This window comes from Orcinus orca, chromosome 20 (genome assembly GCF_937001465.1).
Source record: "Orcinus orca chromosome 20, mOrcOrc1.1, whole genome shotgun sequence".
Taxonomy (NCBI): Eukaryota; Metazoa; Chordata; class Mammalia; order Artiodactyla; family Delphinidae; genus Orcinus; species Orcinus orca.
Window position 1 is genome coordinate 8,465,891 of NC_064578.1, and position 21,631 is coordinate 8,487,521.

The 21,631-nt window shown below is 45.3% G+C and overlaps 1 long non-coding RNA gene across 7 annotated transcripts in view; it reads left to right on the top strand.

The window, feature by feature from the left end:
* Window positions 1–21,631, top strand: part of LOC117196725 (uncharacterized) — a 214,527-nt gene that overhangs the window by 132,502 nt on the left and 60,394 nt on the right. The gene's annotated exons all lie outside the window — the stretch shown is intronic.

The following is a 21,631-nucleotide window of genomic DNA, read 5'->3' on the forward strand; positions in this document are numbered from 1 at the left end:
GTTCAGGGCCTGAATGTCAGTCTAAATTGGGGGGTTTACAGGTGTAAAATGGATAGCTAGTGGGAATCTGCTGTGCAGCACAGGGAGCTCAGCTCGGTGCTCTGTGATGACCTCGACGGGTCGGGGAGGGGGCAGGTGGGAGGGAGGTCCAAGAGGGAGGGGATATATGTTTACACACAGCTGATTCACTTCGCTGTACAGCAGAAACTAACACAACATTGTAAAGCAGTTATACTCCAATAAAAATAAATAAGTAAATGTAGGGGTTTAACCTAGTGGGTGACAGTCAGTGAAGAAGAGAGTTCCAAAGAGCAAGCGATGTGCTCTGGGACCCTGCTTCTCAAAGTGACATCCACGGACTGGCAGCCTCAGCATCACCTGGGAACGTGTCAGACTGCAGAATCTCAGGGCCGTCCTCCAGAACCGCTGAACTGGGGTCTCATTTTCCAGGATTTCCAGGTCATTCTGATACATGTTGTAGCTTGAGACACGCTGCACTGGAAGATCAATCTAAAGGAATTAACATACACAGAGATTGCAGGCAGCGTAAGAGTCTCCTGCAGATTTCTAGCGTGAACCTTCAAGCGCCTTGTTTGTGATGACAAGGGTCATGGAAAGAGATACATGTTGTGGGTGGAGAATCAACAAGGCACGATGCCTACAAGGATGGAGGAAATAATGCACAGGCCACACAGGAATTGGGTGGCCGGACTGAGAATGCTGGTGCCCAGATGCAGGCGGGAAGGTCGGTGGGTGGGGCAGCTGACAGGAGGAGACAGGGTGAGAATTGGCATTTTAGATATACTCAGTCTGAATGATGTCATGGAAGAGTGTCTGGGGCAAAAAGCTGAACGTGTCCCCCATGAGGGAAGGAGCATTCTTAGGTTCTCCATCCAATTTTCAGGGCCCGGAGCAATACCTGGCATAGAGTCAGCGCTCAGAAAATCCATGTCAAATAAGTGAGTAGCTGGTAGCGATTTGTGTGGAGACGCCAGTTGAAGGTCTTAGAACAGGTCAGTTAGCCAGGATGGAAAGTGTGGAGCAGCGTTGCCCCAGCGTGGCCCCTGGACCACCCTCATGCCGGCCCCTCAGGAGCCTGTTAGAGATGCCATCTCCTGGAGCCCACCCAAGCCCTGCTAATCCCCACCGTGTCAGGGTGAAATCTGAGCGTTAACCGAGCTGCCTAAGACATTCTGAGGCTTTCTCAAGCTTGAGGACCTTAATTCTAAAGACGGAGAAATGAAAGGAAAGGAAGACTGAAAATCCAAATTTGCAAAGTGTCCACCATGAGGAGACCAGCGGTGGGCGAGGGAGAAAGAGAAAAGAGGCGAAAGCAAAAGTGCGTGAAAATAACCACACTCCATCAGAAGGCGCTCAGCGCTCACGTACCTCAGTTTCCCCACAGTCAATCCACAGTGTTGCTTATTTCACTTCCTGGGGGTAATAAGGTCTCTGTCAGTTTGCTGCCTGGTAGAAAAAGCCCTGTTTCATTTTCTTCCGAGCGCAGAATGGAATCGACCTTTATGACGCGTGCTGGACATGCATTGATTAAGCTCCCGGTATGGACAAAGGCTTGCGCTGAGGCCGGGGGTATAAAGATTAGTAACTGACAGTCCCTGCCCTTGAAACTGTCCCTGCCGGGTGTGTGGGCTCACAGTAGCAACCACAAAAGTCCACGTGCTGAGAGGTGGTCAAGAGGAGGTGTGTGCAAGGGTTGCTGGGCATCGAAGAGTGGAGGAGGCCTCCTCAGGGTCCAGGGAGGGCTTCTCGGAAGCAGTGGCACACGGGGGTAAGCGGGGATCTGCCGGATGGACCAGGTAGGCCCTCGGTATCCCAGGCAGAGGGAAGGCTGTGTGGAAGAGAACTGAAACTCCGTGGTCGCATGGGCATTTGCTCAGGGCTGCTGGGCGTTTCTGAACAAGGACGGGCAGATGAGGATGGAGAAGAGGCCCAGGACTGTGGGTGGAGCCCCGCCGATCCTGCCCATCCAAGGCCATCAAGGTGGTGCAAGGGTGGCGGCAGGGGGAGGGCTGCCCCTCCCTCCCTTGCTGCCAGGCCCTCCAGCCCGGGCCATGGAGGGCAGCGCCCGGAGAGAGGGCGTGATCGGAGCAAGTCCCAGCACCCGCCCTCTGACTCACTCTTGGCCCTTGGAGCGCTGGCCTGTGCTGAGCAGCCCGGAGCTGCCAGGGAGGCTTCTGGGAAGCGAGGCCTGGGCTGGGCGGGCCCACTGCACCCTCCGCTCCCTACACAGAGGTGGCGGCAGGGGGGCCGCCAGATGGCCGAGAGAGTGAAGAGGCAGACGGGTGAAGGCTGATGGAGGGCCAAGGGGTCCACTGGTACAAGATGGGGAAACTGAGTCCAACGCCACACAGTCTGATGAGAGCAGAGCTCGCCATCAACCCAGACCTCCCAGTGTGTCACCCGGCGTCTCCTGCAGAGTCTCCTGTCATCAAATGAGAATAAAGGAGACCGACTTACACAAGGGTTCCGGCTCCAGGTTCTTCGGGTTGACTGACCCGTCTGGCCCAGAGGTCAGCAAACCATGGCCCGCGGACCACATCCAGTCCCGCCCACTTACGCACCCTCCACAGCTGCTCGCTGCTGTGCCCGGGGGGAGCCATTACATCAGTGACCGTGCGGCCCGCAGAGCCTGGAATATTTACCGTCTGGCCCTTTAGAGAGAACACTCGTTGAGCGTTGGGCAGGCCTAATGTGGGCTCCCGTTTCAGCATGTCTGAGCATCTGAGAGGGCACCGATACATTCGGCCCGTGGGGGGAGGAGTCTGAAAGTTAATAGGGGTTGGGATGTCAGTGGCCCAGGACTGCACTTTGAGAAACTCTGCTGGAGCTCTAGCTCCGGGGAGGTGGGGCCGAGCCGTGGGCTGCAGGGTCCAGGGCAGGGCGGGCAAGTTTCTTCTCCGCTGTTACAGAGCCAGGCCCCTGAGGCCTCTGCAGGGCTGCTGCCCAGCTCAGCCGAGGGCTAGCGCAGTGGCCGCAGAGGTGATGGCCCTCCCTTGTTAGCTTGTGGCTGATAGGTCAGAAGACGTATAAAATTCATGGAGCTGCTTTCCTCCTGGGCCTCAGCCTTCCCATCTGTAAAGTGGGCATGCAGTCCTTGTGTTTGCACGGACGCCCTTCTGCGCTGTGGTGGCTGATCTCACACAAACCATACGCTCATGCCAACAACGCTGAGAAACCCGGGACGCTGGCAGGACACCACAAAAGCGACAGAGTGACTTAACACTTGTTGCCTCACTACCAGCCTAGATTCTCAACAAAGTTCACGCGAAGAGACTGAAGGAGAAGTTGGGGCTGAACATGGTGTAGAAGAACCTGGACGTGCTTCCCCACCAACAAGCACTGATGAAGTTTACTAACCATCGTACGGTAGTTTCCACTGAACACCTGTTATGCTCCAGGACGTCTGCGAGGCCCTGAGGGTAGAAAAAATCATTGCAGGCCGTGCTTTTTAGGAGCTTGCGCTACCGATGGGCCATGATCCTTGGACATTTACAATAGTCACAGCTTTAATTTGGTCCAGTATTTATAGGAAAAGAGGGAAAATGATTTATATTTTGTGTTCATTCAAAACACATGAGCATGTTTCAGCATTATTGTATTAGGTAAAAAAAAAATCAAAATAAATATCCAACAACCAGGAGGACTGATGTTTAAATAAATAAGAGGTTTGTAGACAATAGAACAATATGCACCCATCAAAAAGTATGTCTACAGCCAGGTTTCTCAACGTTGACGTCCTACTGACATTGGGAATCAGATACTTACTGCCCTGTGCGTTGTGGGATGTTTAAGAGCCATCCTCCTTCTACTTCAGACAGCCAAAAACATCTCTAGACATTGCCACATGGCCTCTGGGGAACAAAATCACCCCCTCCCCTCATTGAGAAGTACTGGTTCACAGTACATTTGCTATCACCTAAGAATTGCATATACTACTGCAGGCAAGAAAAAGAGAAAAGTCGCATTTAGACAGAGATTATGCTCTTGTCTATGCAAAACAATAGGAGAAGGAGAAGCAGGAGAGAAGAAAAAGGGGAAGAGAGAAGAATGGGAGGAAGGGAAGGAAATAAATGAAAAGGACGGAAAGGAAATACCCTGGAAGTTTAAAAATAGTTGCTTCCGGGCTTCCCTGGTGGCGCAGTGGTTGGGAGTCCGCCTGCCAATGCAGGGGACGTGGGTGCGTGCCCTGGTCCGGGAGGATCCCACGTGCCGCGGAGCAGCTGGGCCCATGAGCCATGGCCGCTGAGCCTGCGCGTCCGGAGCCTGTGCTCCGCAGCGGGAGAGGCCACAGCGGTGAAAGGCCCACGTACCGCAAAACAAAAAACAAAGAAAGTTGCTTCCAAGTGGTGAGATTATAACCGTTTAGATTTTTCTATAACGTTCTGCATTTTCCACAATAATGATGCATTACTTCAAGATTCAGGGAAAGCGTGTAAACAAAGTACCAAGAAAATGCACAAGAATAGACGTTAGTTCTGATTTATTTTGGTGGCTGTTTGGACAGCATGTTCGCCTGGACTTCACATTTCTGAAAATCACCTCTTCTTTCAGATTTGTCTTGGGCCTGTGGATGGGGGCCACGTTTCTGAGCTTCAGGGTCTGTGGCCAGCGGGCAGGATGTCTTAGCAGCTCAGAGGGACTGTCCCCAATCCGCCACCAACAGTTGGTTCAAACTGAGTCACGTTAATATTGATACAGACTTTTGCTGACTCATCTCCAGTGATATATCCTACAGGCCCTCAGATCTTTCTAGAATCGGCCCCACTAATTTCTGAGAGCCTTCAGGGGATGTTTTGTGAGGTCTTAAGACATCTTTCTGCAGACTTTATGTGACCGTATGTTGATATCGCTCTCCAGTGGGACTTCACCCACAACACCGCTGCCTCTGTCCCCCGCCCACCCCACCCCCACTGACATCTGTGCCCAATGCTGCCTTCCCCAGGTGTTTCCCAGGCAGGTAAGCCAGGGATGTCAAACTCCTTTGTGCCCCGAAGCTCCTATGCCTGACTGCCTGGCGACCGTCCTTCTGCTTCTGACTCTACCATCTCCATCCATAGTTCTCAAGCTCTAAATCAGAGGTCGACAAACTCTAAAGGGCCTTTACTCTAAAGGGCCAGATAGTAAATATTTTAGTCTCCATGGGCCATGCTGTCACTGTCACAAATTCTCAACTCTGCCACTGTAGCAAGAAAGCCAGTATAGGCGTTAGGTGAGCAGATGGGTACGGCTCTGCACCAATAAAACTTGACATGTAGACTCTGAACTTTGAATTCCATAGACTCTTCAAGTGTCCTGAAATACTTAGTCTATCAGATTTTTTTTTCCAACCATTCTAAAATGTGAAAACAACCATTAACTCATGGGCCACAGGAAGCTTCTAGATGTTAGGTGTCAGGCTAGATTTTGGACTGTGAGCCAGAGTTTGGCAAGCTCTGCTCTTGTGCGAGGGAAAATGCCAGGAGGAGAATGTGGCTGGGACTCAGTAGAAAGACAGAAATGGGAACACAGCCCGATTTGCTTGCTTATGCAGTCATGTACTCATTCAGCGGCATTTATTGAGAGCCTGCTACGTACGTGTCAGGCAGTGAGTGAGGTGCTGGGTCAGAGGAGTGAGTAAGTAAGGTAAGCAAGGGCCCTGCTCTCACCAAGCTTGCGATCTACTGGGGAGACAGAACTTGACACAATATTCAGAGATGTGCTGAGGGCTGCAAAGAATGTCAGGAGTCCCAGAAAGCATTTGTGAGGGAGAATGAAGAAGGTGTTCAATTTTCTCTCGTAGCATAAGAAATTAGCACAAACTTAGTGTCTTAAAGCAACGCACGTTTATCATTTCACACTGTCTATAGATCAGGAGTCCAGGTTCACCTCAGCTGGGTCCTCTGCTCAGGGTCTTACAAGACAGTAATCAAGGGGTTAGCTGGGCCGTGTTCTCATCTGGAGGCTCAAATGGACAGTAGTTTGCTTCCAAGCTCATCCAAGTTATTGACAGAATTGATTTCCCTGTGTTTGAATGACTGAGAGTTCTAGACTTTTTATTGGCTGGAGGTCGCCCTAAGGTCCTAGAGTGGGCCCACAGTTCCCTGCCATTAGGACCTGTCCAACATGGCTCTGGCCACTCATTTCATCAAGCCTGCAAGAAAAGTCTCTCCCAGGGAAGGCTTCGTCCCTCTCTAAAGGGCTTTTACCTGATTAAGCCAAGCCCTGGAGAGCAAGATACAGTAAGTCACCTACATACGAACCGTCAAGTGGCAAACTTCCAAAGATGTGAACGTGCGTTTGCATGTCTGATAACGTAAGTTAGTTCACGTGTCTGGCATACATTGTCACATGCATGCATCCTCTACAAGTGGTTGTGCTTTTGTGTACTTTACTGTACAGTACTGTATAGAGTACAGTAGTACAGTATCTTTATTTCAAGCCCAGGATGTCTGGAAGCAAGCGTAAACACAGCGGTGTATAGCCGATTGTGTTAGTTGGGTACCTAGGCTAACTGTGTTGGACTTGCAAACAAATTGGACTTATAAATGCACTCTTGGAACGGAACTCATTCGTATGTAGGGGACTCACTGTAATTCCTTCTTGATTAACTCAAAATCATCGGATTTGGGACCTTGTTGTATCTTCAAAATCCCTTCACTTTTGCCATGTATTTTATTGGCAAGGGACAAGTCACAGCTTCTGCCTACACTCAAAAAAAGGGGATCACACAGCATGTGAACACAGGGGCAGGGATCACACAGGGGCAGGGATCACACAGCGTGTGAACACAGGGGCAGGAATCACGGGGGACTCCCTAGGGTCTGCTCACCACAGGAGGGGAAGGTTTCTCATTGAAAGAGGTATTTCATTGAGACCCGATGGATGAGTGTGACCTAGTTAAGTGAAGCCTAGAGGGAACAGAGTTCTAGGAAGAGGGGACAGCATGTGCAAAGGCCCTGAGGAGGAATGGTAATCTTGCAAAGCTGAAAAGGTTCAGTTTGGCAAAACGGCATTTCTTATTCTTGGCTGTACATTACCTAGAGAACTCAAAAAATTGTTGTTTTCAAGAACTATTTAAACCAATACAGTTCCAAAGTTCGTGGCTTAGGGCCAGGCAACCATTTTTGCTGGTTGGTTTGTTTTCCCTAAAATCTCCCAAGTTATTTTTGAATAGGACAGGGGTTAGAGGTTGCTCAGATGTTTGGAACAGAGAGATAAGCCTATGGTAGCTCAGATCAAAAGTTTTCCATGAAGAGAGGCAAAGAATAGCTCATTGCTGTTTTCATAATGGAGACATTGGTTAAGTGTTCCTGTAAGGAAATCAAATCCATGGTCTACAGAAAACAGCATTTCTTTTAGACCAACAAAGTTAGACTTCAGTTTGGAGACACAGCACAAGATTTGGCCCAAATTGGCCAAAATGCTCTCCATCATGCCCTTCTCTCTTTTTAAAGTATCCAATCGAAATGTAGTCAGGTTTTCTTTAAGTCCCCATTTGATCCAGGAAGCTGTGCTGGAGACAAAAGATCTTAAAACACCTTGGAAATGAGATTTTGATTTCATAGCGATTAGCATGTGTTGCTTTCCAATGTGTCAGGTGATACATTAGGCATCATTGTTTATGATACTATATTTAACACACACAACAGCACAGCAAGAGCACAAAGAAGATACCATCAATTCCTGCTTCACGGATCAAGAAAGGAGGCTCGGAAAGTACCCGGTACCAGACAGGGTGGCAGATGGGAAAGCACACAGGCTTTGCAAACGGGCAACGTCAGCTCTTTGCAAACCCCACCCCCTTTCTCCTGACCTTTGTGAACTTGGGGAAGTTACTCGGCCCCGAAAATCTCTATTTGTTAAATAGATAATACTGGTATCAACCTTCCAGGGTGGCTGGGGGACAAAACCAGACAGCCCTGCTCTGTCCTGGGAAGAGGAGTGGAGTTCTGTCTTTTCCTGTTCTTCCAGCCACCAGCAGGTAGTGAGGGGCGGATGCAGGATCCCACCCCTAAAATCCCAACTCCAAGTCCAGGGGACTTTGCTGTGGGTAAAGGAGTGCTCTAGAAGGAGATTCCCACCTAGGAAGAGAGACTATGATTACTCACGCACCTCCAGGAAGTGGAAATGTGTTTCGTGTTCCATTTAGAAATCAAGCCATCTCACAGATATAAAATTGAAAAACGGCTAGATCCTTCTCTCTCTCGCTCCCCCTCCCTCTCTCCCTTTCTCTCTCTCTCTGTCTCTCTCTCTTGCGCGCATTCCTCTTCTGAGACTCAGTTTCTTTCCAGCGCACAGAAGACAGTGATAACTCCTTCTAAGTGCTGCTGACAGGTCTCTACAGGGCAGCGTCTGCACAGCCTTGACTTGTCACACTGGCTGGCTCTTGGCCATCGCTCCAGAAAGAGTCTCTATTATTACAACGACCAAAGACGGAAGAGTGAATCAAGGAATGTGGTGCAGATTTCCCCCCTATTATTCAGGGAGCAGTCGTATCCAACTGTCCTTAAACCAACGACTATTTGGATTTCCTTATCTAGTCCCCCCTACGTGATGTGAAGTTATGTGAAACGGAGGGAGACACCGTGTTATGTGAATAATGGAAGCTCTGACATCTCTGACCACAGTTCATTTCTAGCTCCTGTTCTGTAGGTACCTAGTGTCCAGGGTCACGTGGGCTGTCACCCAGCTCCAGAAGCAGCCTCACCATGGGGAGACCATTGGCCCTTCATCCTGAGGCTGGCAGGAGGTGTCCTGGGCTGGGGGAGGCCTCTTGTAGACGCGATATTAAAGCGTCCCTTCCCTTCAACCCGGAGCACGTTCTGAGGTTATGACTCACCAGCCCACGGCCAAGAGCAGCCAAGCTTGACCCCCCTCGGCCTCCCTGCCAGCCTCAAAAGATTCACTCCTGCAAATTCAAAAGACCCCGGGCCTCCCACCATTACTTGGGCTGAGTGTGTAACTGTGAATTCCTCCTGTTGAGTCCACTACTATATTGAGAAAGTTATCATTAAGAAAAGCAAACAAGAAGGCCCCCTGACTCCTAAGGGCCGTTTCTGAATACATGTACGTTTCTCGAAGAGCAGTGGAAAAGAGCTTTGCAACTCTAGCTGCTGCTCAGAGAAGCAAGAGGGAGACCGTGCTGCCTGCACGGGCTCCCTTAAGTAGCCTGGTGTCTCAGGGTAACTTCTGTTGCTGACAAGACAGGGCACGCATTTCTCATTTCTTGTATCCCCATGTCACCCGTGGTACCAGCAGAGGCTCCGAATACCAGAAATAAAAGAAAGCTGGATGCCCCCAGAAGTTGAGCCAGTGTTAGGAATAATTGCTAAAGGATCTTTCCAGGGTCGCCAGACATTTCTGTAGTGTCTAGGTAGAGCGGAAGAGAAGAAAAACCTAGATAATATAAACTGCTTAGGAGAGGGTAGGGGGGAAAAAAGCCTGTCGGATTCCAGGAGAAATTGAGATTCACAGATTGCACTTTTCTTAAAGGAAAATGAAGGAAATGTCTTATTTGTTTCTCCATAGAACAGAAATGATTGCAAGCAAGATACAGGAGAAACTGAAAACTTGTTTTTCTTAGTTAGTATGCCAGGCTAGGCAGGAAAGGAGAGGTAATAGAAAGCAAGGGAGAGAAGGAGACAGAGAAATAAAGGTGGGGTGTGGGGGGGAAGAGAGAAGGGGAGAGCAAGGCCGACTTTTTCATCAGGCCCAGGACACCTAATGTCTAGGATTCACAATACTTTTAGTATTAATTTCTCAATTTTTATTGTTATTAAATTAATTTTAATTTCTTTTAATTTTAATTATAATTTCTTTTAAAACCAGAAGAAAAAAATGAATATAATAACAAGCATGTCATATTGCATCCTTCCAGGATTATACTCATCTTTATCCCAATGCTGTCATAAAATATAATACTTAATTTTTTTTATTTTTATTTTTTAATGGAGGAAGAGACCCACAAGCGCAAAAGTGCCTAGGGCTTCCCTACAAAAGTCATAACACAGTCCTAGGAAGGAGGAGAAGGGAGCTGAGCGGCAGGGAGGGGTGAGGCGAGGACAAAGCCAACAGAGTTAGAGGCACATATGGTACAGTTGTGAGATCTTGTGCATGGTGATAGCAGTTGTAAAAGATTCTTCCAGCGGTGGCTTTCGTATGCATTATCTAGTTAGAGAGCCTGAAAAGAAGGCTTGTGACTTGGATGCAATTACTAAAAGTTGTATTTTAACATTCCTGTGATGATTAACCCACTAGAAAAAGATTTACAAAGGCCATAAATGACTTCCAGTCATCCCATGTCTCCTTTCCTAGTCTCTTTTGTAACACACTTCTGGGTTTAGATCGCTTCAAACCTCTCAAGTCATCTTTGTGATTATTGACCTTTATGGAGACAAAGGTCAAATCTTCACCTTGCCTCACTCTTGGTCTGCTGAATAAGGAGCCATTGCTGGTTGAGGAAATTAGAGAAGTCTGACATGGTTCCCAGCCGTCGTTCATCCTTTCAAACTTTTGTTTTCATTTTCAGTATTGGTGTCCTGGTAGCTGGCTTCCAGGCCTGGCTTCCCTCATCCGCTGCAGACCCCTGGAGCTGGAGCCCCTCCAGGGAGTCCTTCTAAAGCTTGTTTCTCTGGAGTGCCTGAGGCCCTGCCCAGAGATAGGGGCAGACAGCCATGTCAATGACAAACTAGCCCACGTAACCCTTTATAGCTTGCATTCAGTGAAGCACAATTTTCCACAAGAAAGCATCCTTCTGAGTTTGTCTAGAAAATAACAGTACCACAAAACCCAGCTCCACCATTTAGTGCGTAGGTAACGATTTAGGCAAGGTGATCTGTGCCTCTGTTTCCCTGTTTAAAAACGTGACAGGCAATACCTTCTGCACAAGGTTGCTGTCAAGATTGAAATGAAATTATGTATATGGAGCACTTAGGACATGCTTGCTGAGTATAGGTATTAATCAGAAGGTGGCTGTTATCAGTACTATTGTAATTTAATTTTCAGTTCAGTTGTTAAGGAGATGATACCTATTGTACAAAAATTTGAAGTATTGAAAAGTATAAAGAAGCAAAAAAGAACTCACCCGTAATCTTTCCACCTAGATGTAACCAACTGGACATTTTGACATTCCCCTACCCCACTCATATATATTTTTTAAATTTTACTGAAGTATAGTTGATTTACACTGTTGTGTTCATTTCTGCTGTACAGTGACGTGATTCAGTTACACATATTTTTTTTCATATTATTTTCCATTGTGGTTTATCACAGGATATTGAATATAGTTCCCTGTGCTCTACAGTAGGACCTTGTTTATCCATCCTATATATAATAGTCTGCATCTACGGATCCCAAACTCCCAATCCTTCCCTCTCCCACCCCCACCCCAACCCACTCATATGTTTAAAAGCGTTTCAGATATAAAGTATTGAAACTAGTAAGAGAGTTCACCAAAGTTTCTAGATTCAACCCCAATACACACAAATCAATTGTGTTCTTATTGTACGTAATTACCAAATGCATTATTAAATTAGTGTGATTTACAATGGCAACTAAATAATAAATATTTAGGGGAAAACGCTAATAAAAATGTACACAACTCTATGATAAAAAATAGAAAACGTCGTCTTAAGTCATAGAAGAAAATCTCAGTATGTGAAGATATAGATCATGGTCATGGTGAGCAGATTACAAACTGGCCATTCTTCCCAGTGTATCTATATTTACATTCAAAGTAGTTCCAGTGAAAACCCCAGCAAGGAACTTGAGAACAGATACCAACATTTCATATGGGAGGTGAAAAAGGAGAGAAGTCAAGACCATTTTGAATAAATAGAACAAGATAAGGGACTTACCAGGTTTGGAGGTTTATTATAGATCTATAGCAAATAGCAATCGTGGCAATGTTATAGGGAGAGAAAAACAAACCAATGGAACTGAATAAAAAGCTTCACAACAGAGCCATGCATTTATGAAAACCTGACTGTTGAAAAGACTTTCCGGTGAAGGAAAAAGGAGCCTTGCTGTTTGCTCTTAGGACCAAGGTGCTCGGCCACTTCCTAACACCGTGGAGCCCATCGCCTTGGCCTGCAAACCGCAGGGTCTACATGTACAGCTCCCTCCCCCCGCCCCCGCTACCCCAGATATCCAGGATCCAGCTCTGACCCCATTGGGTTCCTACGAGCTTTCTGGATGCCTGCAGAAAGGTCTGGGCGTGTCTGTGTCTCTGCCTTTTCTGGGCATTCTAGCAGAGAAGAATCAGGGTGACTAAAGACTGTCCCCTCATGGTCCTGACTCTTGGGAGATCTTTCATACCACAGAAGGGTAAAGTCAGGAAGCATTTCACCCAAGCGTCCTCCTACTGAGGAAGAGCGGAGAAGCCTTCCAGAATGGTCTCGCGCTCACCATGGCTTTCAAAGGAAGAGCAGAAGAATGAAGAGAAGAAGGAGAAAAGCAAGAAGGAGAGTCATGGCTGCATCAAAGAAGTGTAGAAAATGCTATTTTAAAAGAAAGCTGGACACATTTTTATAATCACAGTGTCTCTCAGAGCTTAGCTACTGTAGCTCTGACCCTGGCCATACATTAGTCTCACCTGGCAGGAACGGACTAGGGGAGGATGGGGAAGCAGGGCATTAAAAATAAAGATGCCAAAGTCTCACCCCAAGAAATTCTGATTTAATTGGTCTAAAGTAGGGGGGCTGGCTGATCATAGAAATTTGTTTAAGTTCTTCAGGTGATTCTGATATGCAGCTGTGATGAACTTCATTACCTTCCTGTGCTAATGTGCTTTGAGATCTGTGAACTCCTTTTCCACATGTAGTTGACCGCATTTATCTGCTTCTCTTGGACCCTGGTAGGACGAGTATAGTTCTCAGTAGAAGAAAACATTTGGAACCTGGGATTTTTCTGCCACAGATGTTTTTCTCCTTTAGGTGGAAAGAGGACAAGATTAGGAAATGAGTGTCTTCATCAACTTCAAATTATTTAATGACACCAACAATTGGCATTCAGTGAATCTTAAAGGTTTTGTCTTTATTATCTTGTTTAATCATTAAGACATCTCTGAATGCTTGGTACTGCTGTTATTCCCATTTTACAGTTGAGAAACTGAGACCGAGAGAGATAAGGTGACTTGCCCAGCGTCACACAGGTAGTAACGGTCAGAATGAGGACGTGAATTGGATCTGAGTGCCTTCAGTGTCTGCGTTCTACATTAAGTATGCTCTACTGTCTCTATTTTTAAAATGTGGTCCATGCCACCCAATTATTGATTCTAGAATCCTAGAACCCATCTAGTTCTCCATGAAGGGAAGGGACTTGGCCACCTTTCTGTCGCTGAAACGAGTCCCACGAAATAGCCACTCTGGACCTGTCATTCCCTGGGGTTTGTGATCAGCCAGTATCCCCCTGTAACCGGCCCCCTCTCTCCCACTCCACTGCCAGGAAGAAAGGATGACCATTGTGCTCCAGGCTCCCGGGGGGCCCCCTAGGAAGGCAGCGAGGGGCTCCAGAGGACCACTTGGCAGTCTGGGGCGTGTGGTGATGGGCGGAGGCTTGCACAGGCTGGGCAGGGTGATTTGCAATCAGTTGCAAGTGATTACACATTGTTTCCCATCGATAGGCAGAGGGAGCCCTGACGGGATAATGAAATGCAGCTGATGGAAAATCACAGCTGACTGTCAACAGCGAGCGGGCTGTGCACGGCCCTCCAGTGCTGCCGGCGAGCCCTCTCCCCTGCAAAGGCCAGGAGCAGGTCAGAAGAATGTTAATGCTAAGCCCCTTCACAGTGCCAAGGAAAACTGACCTGACCCGAGCGTCCACCAGTCAGGTATTAGATAAGCAGGTAAGAACAGGACGCAGGGACTCCCTCTGGACAAACCACACAGCTTCCCAGCCTGGAGCTCCAAACAGACTTCCTCAAATTTAGAAGAGCCCGGTCCCAGCCAGGCAGCCCGGCCAGAGGCCCAGACACCAGGGCAGCAAGGGATGGGGTCTCTTGACTTTGCCGGACTCCCAGAGAAACAGGTTTCTTTGACTGTACTTTCCCCTGGCAGGGCTAGGGAGTGAGGCTGAGCGTTTTCCTGGCTGTGCTCAATGAGAGAATCTGTTTCAATGATCTTTCCATGGCTCGCTTCGCTAAGGGCCAACTTGAGCCCCTTTTACCCTTCTGTTGTCAAGGAAAAACAGCTGTGTGCCTCGATTGAAGTCTCCTTCCATGACGGTCATTACTGCCTCCCCAGTAAGAGATAATGGGCTTGAATTTCCCAACTAGATGGGAGTTGCTTAAATCTTGACTCTCCTGGTAAAGGCCATCCAGAGTGGCCTTCCTGAGGAAGGTACTATTCAACTTAGCCTCCCTGCTTCATTACCCTTCCCAGGGGGCATGCAAAGAAGTCCCCAGTCAATGAACTTATTAAGAGCACAACTCTGGTACCAGATCTTTAACCCAGTTTTCCCCCAGACCATTTCCATCTACTGAGTTCAGCCTGCATTGTCCCCGCAGAACTTGCTGGAATCCTTTTCAATAAAAGGTAGAATCTGGCCAATTCATGATTGACTAGTGAGTGCCTAAAAGAAAAAAGAAAGTGCAAACAGCTAGAATGGTCAAACCCTAAGTGAAACCATTAGTTTTTATTTTGTTTGGCTAACAGCTTACGATGTTAGCCAAAGATGTTGAACATCTTTCATGTGTTTATTTGCCATCTGTATCTCCTCTTCAGCTTACAGTAATAAAATCCTACTTTATTTTAACTAAACGTTTTACTTTGAGAAAACCGTAGGTTTACAAGCAGTTGCAAGAAATGATGCAGCAAGAGCCCATGTAGACTTTACCCTTTTCCTCAATGGTAGCATCTGCAGAATTATGGTATAACGTCACAGCCAGGATATGGACATTGCTACAATCCACTGATTCTCAGATATCCCTGTTTTTACTCATTGGTTCTATGCAGTTTTATCACATGAGGAGGGGTTTCCTGTATCCAGCACCACAGTCAAGATTCAGAGCAGTTCCATGACCACAGGGATCCCTTGTGCCACCCTTTTGTAATCTCGCCTCTCTGCCTCATGCCTGGCCATTTCTATCATTTCCTCTCTTCAAGGATGCTGTATAAAATGGAATCATACTGTACCATTTGGAGGATGGCTTTTTTCGCTGAGCGTAATTACCTGGATCCATCCAAGTTGGTGGATGAATCAATTCTTCATTCATTTTTTTTTATCCCTGAGTGATATTCCATGGTGTGGATGTTCCAGTCTGTTTAACTAGTCAACTGCTGCAGGACACCTGGGTTGCTTCCAGGTTGGAGCTATTATGAATAAAGTTGCTCTGAATATTCATTTACAGGTTTTTGTGTGAACGTCCATTTTCATTTTTCTGGGAAAATGTCCAAGAATGTAATGGCTGGGTCATATGACAATTGTATATTTAGTTGTATAGAAGTTGGCAAACTGATCTCCAGAGTGGCTGTACCATTTCACAGTTCCGCCGGCAGTGTATGAATGGTCCATTTCTCTGTATCCTCAATAGCATTTGGTGATGTCCCTATTTTTTTTAAGTATTTTTATTTATTTATTTATTTGGTTGTGCCGGGTCTTGGTTGTGGCAGGCGTGCTACTTAGTTCGGCTTACCGGCTCCTTAGTTGCGGCTCACCGGCTCCTTAGTTGCGGCTCACCGGTCCTTAGTTGTGGCATGCAAACTCTTGGTTGCGGCATGCATATGGTATCTAGTTCCCTGACCAGGGACCGAACCCGGCCCCCTGCGTTGGGAGCACGAGTCTTAACCACTGCGCCACCAGGGAAGTCCCAGATGTCACTCTCTTTTATTTTAGCCATTCGGATAGGTGTGTGGTGATAATCTCAGTGTGGTTTTAAGCTGTACTTATTCAGTGACTAATGGGGTTGAACACTTCCATGTATTTATTTGCCACCTGTAGCTCCTATTCAGTGGTATGTCTATTCATGTCTTTTGTGTATTTTTTAATTGACTGCTTTTTGTATTGTTGAGTTTTGAGAGTTTTCTGTATGTCCCAGAAACTGATCCTCCGTTGGGTAGGTGGCAGGCTCTGCTCGCAGTCCGCGGCTTTCCTTCTTATGCTCTTAATTGGATCTCTCACAGAGAAAAAGGTCTCAATTTTGATGGCGTCCAGTTTATCACTTCTTCCTTTTGTAGGTCATACTCTTGGTATCAAGTCTCTTTGGATCTCTTTGACTAGACCTAGCTTCTGATTTTCTCATATTCTTTAGAAGTTTTATAGTTTTTTGTTTTCCATTTACAACCATGACCCATTTGAAGTCAATTTTTGTATAAGCTATGAAGTTGAGGTCAAGATTCCCTTTTTTTGCCTCTGAATGTCCAGCGGCTCCAGCCCCATTTGTTGAAAAGGCTCTTCTTCCTCCATCGAATTGCCTCTGCACCTTGGATAGAAATCAGTTGGACGTATTTGTATGATGAGTACTTTTTAAAGTTTAAGTCAAACAGCAAGTCAAAGAACAATATGTATGGTGTGATCCCATTTTTAATGAAAACATAAACATACATATGTATTTACATATTCACGGTGATGTTTATTGTGATTATCTCTGGAGGTTGAGGCAGGAAGATTTTCACCTTATGGTCTGAAAGAGAATAGTTTATTGAGCATTTATTGCGTGACAGGTGCTATTTAAAATTTTATAGTTAACTGTTATTGTAAAAAAAAATCATGATCACAAGGGCTTCCCTGGTGGCTCAGTGGTTGAGAGTCCGCCTGCCGAGGCAGGGGACGTGGGTTCGTGCCCCGGTCCGGGAAGATCCCACGTGCCGCGGAGGGGCTGGGCCTGTGAGCCATGGCCGCTGAGCCTGCGCGTCCGGAGCCTGTGCTCCGCAACGGGAGAGGCCACAACAGTGAGAGGCCCGCGTACCGCAAAAAAAAAAAAAAAAAAATCATGATCATGATTACTAAATTATTACTAACTCTCATATAGCCAGGTACTATTCTTAAATGCTTTACATATATCCTCTCCCTTAACAATCACACCAACCCCAGGAGCTAATTTCTGTTATTATTCCTATATTACAGTAGAGAAACAGAGTTTTAAGACATTGTGTGCCAAAGGCACAGAACAATAAAGCTGCAGAGATACAGGCCCAGATATTCCGACACCGCAAAGCGCCCTCTGAGCCCCTGCGTTCCACTGTTCACCTGTGTGTTGTGTGAATTACTTGACAACCTAAAGTCATATTTTTTGTAATCACAGAAGGAAGAAGATGACTTAAAATAATGCAATCTGATTTGCAAAAAAAAAGACGTGCCTTCTTTTTGACCAGTTTAGCTGCAATAACAGTTCACCAGTTGCTTATGGTCTGTGTATGGTCTATGAGAATATTCTTTTCAGGATTTTTTTCCCCTGTGAACGTCTAAAACTTCTAAAGTATTCTAATATACTATAGTATATTAGAAATCATTTTTAAAAGAATATATTTTTTCTCGAGAATTATGCCTGACTGGTTTCAGATGGTCCTGAGAATGAAGTGCTCTCCACAATATCTCCTCTATATTCCAAGTAAACAAGACAAAGCTAGAGAGCTCAGTGACAGGACATGACCCAAAGGCTCGCTCAAGTCTTTATGGCCTAAAGTCACCTCGCCCAGAATGCACTCAAAGGCAAACAGAGAGCATTCTTTAAATATTTCTGGTTTAAAAAAAAAAAAAAAGCAAGCCTTTATATTATTCCTTTTATTAAATAACAAGCCCCTAGAAAGGAAGTGGTAAATAAGTGTTAAGACGGACATTAATTAAAATACGTAAGTATTCACCGGAGTAGAAACACTCTCAATAACCCCAGATTCTTCAAATGAAGAAAAATGGGGGTTTGATGTAAAAATTCCAGAGTACTTTCCCTCAGTGTCTTTATTTTACACTCTTCGGATTCACTGACAGCTCCCTACATCCTCAAACCTCCATAAAAAATAAAAATTATAGATTAAAATAAAACTTAAAAACACTTAAAGTAGAACTATTTTTCTCAGTCCTGTTACCTCTACCCTGGATATATTTCTTCCATTACTCATATCCTTTCTGTTCTGATGACCACTGGCTCAGTCTGGGCTCCTGTGGCCTGTTTCCAGCTGCCAGATTAACAATCCATCAGAAACTACACCTCTGGCCGTGTGAGTTCCTTTTGCTCAAAGATCTGCACCGGCTCCCTACTGCCTTCTGATACAAGTACAAACTCTGCAGTTTGGAGTTCACAGAATTACTCCAGTGCAACTGGCCCTGCTTTTTTCCCCACCATCAGCCCTGACCTGCCATCGCCCTGTCCGACCTGGAGGGAGGACCGTTTCCAAGACGGCCTCCCCACCTGTGTGCTTTTGCTCAGGCTGAACCTTCAGCTGGGCTGTCCTCCTGGGATGCATGGCCCTTTTACCTCCTCCTTCAAAACCGTCAGGGCCCCTCCCCCGGAAAGTTTTTTCTTAATTTTCTGCAAACTGGCCAAGACCTTGAATGTTATCTAACGATAATCCTCAAGTTTGCATAGCAGCCTGCCGTGTATAAGCCCTCTCTCGGCGTTCTTGCACTCACCTCCGAAGCACACCTCCGATTGCAATAGGAAGGTGAGGATAGCTCCTGTGTGAATGTTTGCTGATATTTCTGTTTACATTAATGGAAAGAGGAAGGTGAATGATGTTTACTAGGGCTTTACTGATTCATTAATGATATGTGTGACTAATTTGTTGACCCGAATAGTAGCTTTCAAATACTGGAAGAATATTCCCTCAAATTTTTGTGCTATTCACATTGTCATAGTTGCAGACACGATTTTAAGGTTAATCTGTACTATTAACATTGTTTCCAACACGTTCTCGATTCTGCAGAAACAAAACCACGGTAAACGGAGCCTTGATTTGTAGTGTTTGCCTCTTTCCATGGTGTAAATATTCCCAGCATGGCTGATTTCAAGCTACCAACCTGACCTCAGCGAACACAAAGTTGGGAAGAGATGTACAGTAGCACATCATTATGTAATGTTTTTATCATACACATACAATGGATGTAAATAATCTAAAGAACATAGTTAAATGTAAATAATTAGGAATGGTCAGTTAATTTTCGACAAAGGGACCAATGCAATTCAGTGGGGAAAGAAGTTTGTATGGAAAAAAAATACTTTGATTCATATCTTACATCATACACAAAAATCAGTTGGAGGTGGTTCACAGACCTAAACATAAAAGCTAAAACTATAAAGCTTCTATAAGGAAACTAGGAGAATATCTTCACAACATTTAAGTGAGCAAAGGTTTCTTAGAACACAAACATTGGTAAAAATGGACTTCAATTAAATTAAGCCATTTGTGCTTCAAAAGACAGCTAACTTTAAAAAGTGAACAGGCAAGACACAGACTTGGAGAAAATAACTGCAATACATATATCTGACTTAGGATTCATATTCAAAATATATACATACGTATATAACCGATGAAACTCATATTTAAAAGATAAATGACACCATTTAAAATAAAATAGAAGGAGCTTCCCTGGTGGCGCAGTGGTTGAGAGTCTGCCTGCCCATGCAGGGGACACAGGTTCATGCCCCGGTCCGGGAAGGTCCCACATGCCGCAGAGCGGCTGGGCCCGTGAGCCATGGCCACTGAGCCTGCGCGTCCGGAGCCTGTGCTTCACAACGAGAGAGGCCACAGCGGTGAGAGGCCCGCATACCGCAAATAAATAAATAAATAAATAAAATAAAATAGAAGACTCAAATAAGAACTTAACAAAGAAAAATATCAAATGGTCAATAAGCACATGAAAAAATATTCAACATTAGTCATCAGGAAAATACAAACTAAAACTATGACATAATGTTATACACCCACTAGGGTGGCTAAAATAAAAGAGATTGGCAGAACCAGATGTCGATGTGGACCCACTGGGAGTGCAAAATGGTAAAATCACCCTGAAAATCAGTCCAGCAATATCATAAAAGTAAACCTATACCTACCCCATGACCCAGCAGTATCACTCTTAGATGCTGACCCAAAAGAAATGAAAGCACATATACACAACAAGACTCTTAACAAGAATATTTATAGATATTTCATTAATAAACAACTATGAAGAGAGCCCAGATGTTCATCAAAATGAAACAGATAAACAACTTGTGATATAACCATAGACTAGATTACCACACAGCAAGAAAAAGTAACAAACTACTAACACATCACAACCTGGATGAACCATCAAAACGTTATGCTGAGCAGAAGGCAGATACAATTGTACTGCTGTGTGATTCCGTCCAGTTGTAGTATTGAAATAGGAAAAACTAATCTCTGATGAAAAACATAAGTCTTAAAGCTTTTTTCTTACTACCATCAAGAAAGCCAGTCAGCGTAAACCTCTTAAATGAGCACGTGCCTGCGCATAACACACACACACACACACACACACACACACACACACACACACACACACACACACACACACACACACACACACACACACACGCTCCCCACACAGCCTTCCGACAGATGATACCAAACCTGACTTAGCCTTCTCCTTCACTGAGACGCAAAACTTGTTTTTTTTTTCCCCTGCTCGTACAGAATCCTCTGCGCTTAAGAATGCAAACTGTAAATCAATACCCACGTCTTAAAGGTGACATTTCAACAACTGTACATCCTGGAGCCTCTCAGGATCTCAGGATCATTTTGTTCCTGTCAAACTTCTAACTTCGTAAATAATGTATGAGCATCCAACTCCACATCTTGCAGTACAGGATGAAACTCCTTCACTTTGTATGTATATGTCTTCATTCAAAGAGCCAGTCATTCATTTGCTGACCATTATTGAATCCCCACTGTGCGCCGGGCACTGGATTGGGCAGTGTGAACGTAGAAGTGGAAAGGACAGGCCCAGCCTGAACTGGGGAGGAAGAAAGGTTAGATATCAGATTATGGATTGCACCGTAAATTTTCCTTGTAATGATGGCTTTTTTAAAACAAGGAGTTAAACAGGGTAGGCCTCCTATGAACACATTTACCAAGAAGTCCTCATCTTGTCTTGGATGGATGGAGAATAAATTAAGAGTTTGGGATTAACATATACACACTACTATATATAAAATAGATAACCAACAAGGACCTATCATATAGCACAGGGAATAACCTCAATATTTTGTAATAACCTGTAAGAGAAAAGAATCTGAAGAAGAAAGCATATATATATAAACACACACACACATATATACACACATATATATAACTGAATGACTGTGCTGTACACCTGAAATTAATACAACATTGTAAATCAACTATACTTCAATTAAAAAATAAATATATAAATATAAATATATATATATATATCAAGGAGTACTCCCTGGAGGAAGAAGCTTTTGAGCTGGGCTGTGAATGAAGTGCAAGAGTGTACATGGAGGGGGCTGATATTTCAGGTGGCTGAATCATTGTGTCAATCAATAGTCCTGATACACAGAAGAGCATGTTGTTTTTAAGGTTCCAAGAGGAAACTTATCATTGGAGAAAGTAAAGATACAAAGTGAGTCTAGTGAAATTACGAAGGTCTGAAATAAGCAGGGCTGTGTCTAAGAATCTCTGCTTTATCAACAAATAAAATCGGTGGGATGCTATTACAG